The following is a 6,673-nucleotide window of genomic DNA, read 5'->3' as shown; positions in this document are numbered from 1 at the left end:
ATCATTTATAGGATGTAATCATTTATATATTGTTTTATTGGAAAACTTTCGCAAATACCCCTTCCCAACACTTATAAATTTTTCAGATTTTTCTAAGGAATGGTCAAACTCAAAAGTTTATTGGAAAACTTTCGCAAATACCATTTCGCAACACTTAGAAATTATTCAGATTTTTTTAAGGAAGGGACAAAAGCGAAAGTTTATTGGAAACCCTCACAAATATCCCTTCCCAACACTTAGAAAATTTTCAAATTTTTTTAAGGAAGGGTCAAAAGCAAAAAGTTTATTGTAAAAATTTCGCAAATACCCATTCCCAACACTTAGAAATTTTTCAGATTTTTTTAAGGAAGAGTCAAAAGCGAAATTTATTGGAAAACTTTCGCAAATACCCCTTCCCAACACTTATAATTTTTTCCATTTTTTTAAGGATTGGTCAAAAGCAAAAGTTTATTGGAAAAAGTTTCGCAAATACCCTTCCCAACACTTAAGAAAATTTTCAGAATTTTTTAAGGAAGAGTCAAAAGAGAAAGTTTATTGGAAAACTTTCGCAAATACCCCTTCCCAACACTTAGAAATTTTTCCAAATTTTAAAGGAATGGTCAAAATCGAAAGTTTATTGGAAAACCTTCGCAAATACCCCTTCGTCAAAAGCGATAGTTTTTCAATAAACTTTCGCAATTACCTTTTTTGAAAAGTTAAAACCGAGGGTTGTTTGAATAATTTTCGCAATTACCCTTTTTTCCCATTTTTTGACAAGAGTGTAATCGAAAATGTTCAATAAATTTCTCAAATAAAGACAAACTAATATATAGAAAAAATTCATGAACCCCATTAATAAACCAAAAGATAATTATAATTCATAATTCTAAACAAAGATCAAAACGTACCAAATTATCCAAAACATCGAACGAAAACGTTTACAAATTATCCAAATTATTCAAAAACTTTAATCTAGTTAGTAGATGGGGGAAGGGGGTGGTTGATTCTTCCTCCTGAAGAATTCAACTTGTTATTCAAGATTCTCCAGTTTTTGCGCCATTTGTTCTCTATCCGCTTTAATTTCAGTAAGCAATTAAGCTCTTTCTGCATCCCTCAACTGAATTTGCTCAAATGCCAACGCTATGGGTCTCGCATCCTCCTCATGTTTAACATTCGCAGTAGTCATTGGGTCCTCCACGATAGACTCTGAGTCCTAACTAGATTGGGCAAGCAAGTTCTGGAATGACTAAGGAGTTTCTCTGGTGATTTCCGAATACGCTTCCAATTACTCATCCTGCAAGCATTTCATTCATAAATTTATGAATCTAACCACAATACATATAACATTAATAAACCTAATCTAACATGAATCATATTAATCAAACATAAATCAAACGAAATAACCTTAATCCAAATTTAATATAACTTAAATCAAACACAATAACCTAATCCAAAATATATCAAACATATTACAACCTAATCCAAACATATATCAAACAAAATCATACATATATTTAACAAACAAAATATAATCTAAACTAACCTAAATCTAACTTAAAACTAAACAATAACAAATCTAAATCTAACCATATAATTATCAAACAAATAATCTAACATAAACAAATTATAACATAATCCAAACATTTATCAAACATATATTTAAAAAAATCTAACCAATATATAACATATATAAACAAAATATAATCTAAACTAACCTAAATCTAACATAAAACTAACCAATAATAAATTTAAATCTAACCATATAACATAACCAAATAAAATAAAATTTAACCTTAATTGGCGGCGGCGACAATTGAAGGCGAGACGGTGGTTCCGTCGAGAGCGTCGGCGCGGGCAGAAGGAGAAGAGAAGAAGAAGAAAAGAAGAAGAGAAGAAGAAAATGTGGAGGCGGCGCGGGCGGAAGAGAAATCGAGGAGAGAGAGAGAGAGATGGGGGAAAAGAGAAACGGCGAAAAGAAGAAGAGAAGAGGTGGGATTTTTATTTAAATAGATCATTACCAAAAATTATATGAAAATTTTCGGTTTTGATCATACACCGAAAGTTTTCATATAAATGAAGGTTTATAAGAAAACCTTCAGAATTAATCTTTCACAACACTTAGAATTATTTTTAAAAATTTTAGGATGAGTCAAAACCGAAGGTTTATTAAAAAACCTTCGCAATTAACAATTTTAGGAAAGGTAAATCCGAGGGTTCATTGAATAACCTTCGCAATTACCCCATTCTCAAAACCTAGAATTATTTTGGTTTTTTTGGAAAGGGCAAAACCAAAAGTTTTTTGTAAAACTTTCAGTAAAAAGTTATAAAACCTAAGATTTTACACGACTCTCGAAATCTATTTTTAATAACGAAAAATTTATTCCTTTTGGAATCATTTCCTAGAGTTTTATAAAACCTTTGGTAATATCTGTCGGTAAAGATCGTTTTTTTACTAGTGCAACCTGGAGGTAAATCTAAAAATTTAATAAATGAGAGAAATTCTTAAAAATTTCAAATGTTCAACATTTTGTTAAATTGTTTTTTAATAAATTCTGACTTTAGTTTGGAAGCCTGGCCCAAGTTCGATAGGAATCATTGCGATTTCTCGTGGTTGCACCGGTGTGGTAGATTGAACTTGCGGCTTGGTGGGCGTTGAGCCTATAAAAAAGAGTTTTCTGTTTATTATTTATTTCAGAAAAAAAGTTTGATCTATTTATGTAGAAGATAATTGACTGTGGGATTTATCTGTTGTAGAAATGTTCAAAATCGACCATCATGGAATTGTGATTGCCCTGCATTGCATGTTCTAATTGTCCCTATTTGGAAACCTCTTTGTTTTTGTATATGGAAACATCCAAATAGAAAAATATAAACAAGGCAATGTTCTCTTTATGTTTTTAAAATAATTCAAATAAAATCAATTTTTCAATCAATTACTTCTCAACAATCAAATCACTTATTTCATTAACTAAAATACTAAAATACCTTATATTTTAAAATATTATTTTTTATTTAATTTATATATCAATACCCTTTAAGTCTTTTTACTAAAAATAATTACCACCTCCTCAAAATCATCAACAATTATTTTTTTTCCCTCTAGGTTATTTGAAAAACCCAAATCCAAACAAGGCCCAAAAGTAAATTCAAATGGTTATGTTTATGGAAAGTAATTTCAGGTTTGATCTCTTAACAAGACTTAAAATTGGCGTTTTGTTAATTCAAATTAAATTTTATGATACTGACACTAGTTGAACTAGCAGGATTTCAGGTCATCTCCTCCTCTGTCACGTCGTCGTCACCTTACTCCTCTTCTCGTGCTACCTATACCTAAGAGAAAGGATAATCTATTTAAAAAACCTAGACCTAAAAAAATGAGATACGATTGTACGCGAGAATTTGATGAGAAATTAATATAAAATGTGTAAAAATAGAAAACTAAATTTTAAAAAAACTTTTCTAAATCCACGGAGGGCAGAGAATCCTCGGCTTCCTCTTGATTTCAAATTCTTGTCTTTCTTCAAATCAAGATCGAATATTTTCTTTTGGGTCTTTATTTCGTTGTGGTCGCCCTCCTCCTCTTTTGGTATATCCTATACCTAAGAAAAAAAGATAATTAATTTAAGAAAGACCTAGACCTAAGGAGAAAGGGGAGACAACTGTACCGTGAAAATTCACACATGCATTTACATAGAGACTCACAACCACATTCCTCCATCAATCACAAATTCACACACCAGAGACTCGAACTCTTGTCGCTAATATGAAATGTGAACACTTTAACCATTAGACCACTTGTGATTTTTGAATTTAATTTAAAATTTTATATATGTATAAATATTTAATCATTGTTAACTAATAATAGATAAAAATATATAATGAATAAAAAAATTAATTACTTAATTAATTATATAAATAATAAATATGTAAGAAGGTATAAAAATAAATTTTTAATAAATTATTTGAAAATTTGAAATAAGGACTAAAGTAAAAATATTTTTAAAATTTAATATATATATATATACTTATATTAAATGAATCAAATAGGTTAAAATAATTGAATAATATATAAAAAATATAATGAATAAAAGAAAATTAGTTATATAAATAATAAATTTATAGATAATATATAAAATTATTTTTTTGATAAAAATGGAGAATTATATATATACATATATATATATATATATATTTAATCATTATTAATGAATAATAAATAAAATATATAATTAATAAAAAAAAAGTTAATTGTATAATTACTAAATAGGAAAAGAAGGTATACAAATATTTTTTAATAAATTATTTGAAAATTTGAATTAAAAACTAAATTAAAAATGTTTGTAAAATCTAATATATAATTAAATTAAATTAATTAAAAATTTAAAATAATGAAATTATAGATAAAAGATATAATGAATAAAAGAAACTTAATTAATTAAATAAGATATAAAATTATTTTTTTAATAAATTATTTAGAAATTTTAATTAAATATTAAGGTAAAAATATTTTTAAAACATAATAGATAATTATATTAAAATAAAAAAGAGTTAAAATAATTGTCCATATAATAAATATGGTGGGAAAATAAAAAATATATATTTTAATTAAAAATTAAAAATTATTTTAAAATTAATTTAATAAATATGGAAACTAATCTTAATGGTTATATTTACCATTATATAATGATTTAGCATATGTTTTTAATAAATATGAAGAATAATTTGTAATTATATATATATATATATATATATATATAATTAATGACAGAGAAATTAAATTATAAATATGTATATAATATCAGAGAGAAAATAATAAAAAAATTAATTAGGAAGGTAAATTAATATATATAAATTTTATGTGAGAGAAATGTTATTTGTTTTTAAAATATTTATTTATTAATTAAATTAATATATATATAAATATATATATATATAATATTTTATTTTATTTTAAAAAATATAAAATTTATTTGTGAGAGAATATGAAAAAAGTTGTATTTATATAAAATTAATGATAAAATATAATTTATATAGATTTTAAGAGGGATAAAATTTATAATTTTTTATTTTATTAAAAAAATATAAAAGTTATATGTAAGAAAATATGAAATATATATAAATGAGTAAAGAGAAAATAAAAAATATATTAATTTTTAGAGTTACAAAATTTATATAAATAGATGATGAGTTAGAAAATAAAAAAAGAAATTAATTATGAAAGTTATATTATAAATATAAGAGAGAAATGTATATTTAAAAAAAAATATAATTTTATTGTGAGTTTAATAAATTATATTAAAATTTATTATATATATTATAAATATTTATATATATAAATAAATAAATATTAAATATTAAATATTAAATATAAAAGATAAAATAATAATAATAATAATTAAGAAAAATAAATTTGTAAAATAAAATATAATTTTTTAGGAAAAATAAATTAATAATTATAAAAAGAGAGATAAATTAATAATTATGGATATATAATTATGATAAGAGAGATAAAATCTGAAAATGTGAGAAATATGGTAAATTGTGTATATGTCACCCTCGATTATTTTTATTAGAGACTTATATCAGCGACGGTTTTTCTTTTTGCCGTCGTTAATATTTTTTATTAACGACGACGACCAAAGAACCGAAAGCTTTCGTAATAAATTTCGTCTCTATAAAGGAGGGACTTCTGATTTTCTCGCAACATTTTTTGAAATATTATCAGCAACGACATCATGTTATCGTCGTTGCCGATAATACAGCACACACGACAATGTCGTCGTTGATATTCATTAAATTGAATATCAAAATTCAGTGAAGTTTTGTTCTTCGTAGAGAAAATTGATCAATATCAACAACTATGGATACACATTTGAGCGCATTACTTCGATCACGAATTGTCTCAAACTACATCGCCTTCTCATTCTGTTTCTGTTTCCGCTACATCTTCCATCCACAAACGAAAGTTGGTATCAGAAGGTCATTCGCCTCCTTTCCCCTTCCTCATTCTCCGACACTCGCGACGAGCTCTCAAATCACACGAGGACCTAGAGAGCATCAGCGCACGAGGAGCCGATTCTGATTCTGAGGATGAGTCCGAAGAAGTCGTCGATGATGATGAGGAAGAATACAACGATTTTTTTTTATGTGAAACTTCACGATATCTCGGTTGGGGAACTCTAGGGACGGACCCAGGATTCGGAGGCGGGTGAGCTTAAAAAAAATATGATGTGCTTAAATAAATAATGAGATTGTTTTTATGTATGTTTTACCATTTTTTTAATAATTACATAAATAAAATAATAAATCATATTAAAAAATTTAAAATATTAGGGTAATGTCACATTTTTACCATTATTTTTTGGTGGGCTGATTCGTCCTGGGAAACTGTTGCTAGTGCGAGAAATACAAAGTCGAAGACTAGGTTGAGCCATCTGATGTAGGAAAAGATGATGGTGGTACTGCTACTGGTGAGCCGCCACCTGCGGTTATTTCAGTTCCTCTTGGTGCTGCAGCGAAGGAGACACAGTGAAAGTTTGTTTGTTGAAAATATACAGACGAGTGGTGTTTATAGGGCGAGGGGACCAAAAAAAATTATAAAACTCTTAATAGAAAAAATAAATTGCAATATATAAAGTGGTTCTCGAGACAAATATTAGTATAAACAAAAGTTTTCTAATTTTAAAGACCTAAT

This window comes from Impatiens glandulifera, chromosome 6, assembly GCF_907164915.1.
Source record: "Impatiens glandulifera chromosome 6, dImpGla2.1, whole genome shotgun sequence".
Classification (NCBI taxonomy): domain Eukaryota; kingdom Viridiplantae; phylum Streptophyta; class Magnoliopsida; order Ericales; family Balsaminaceae; genus Impatiens; species Impatiens glandulifera.
Note: the sequence above shows the minus strand (reverse complement) of the source record.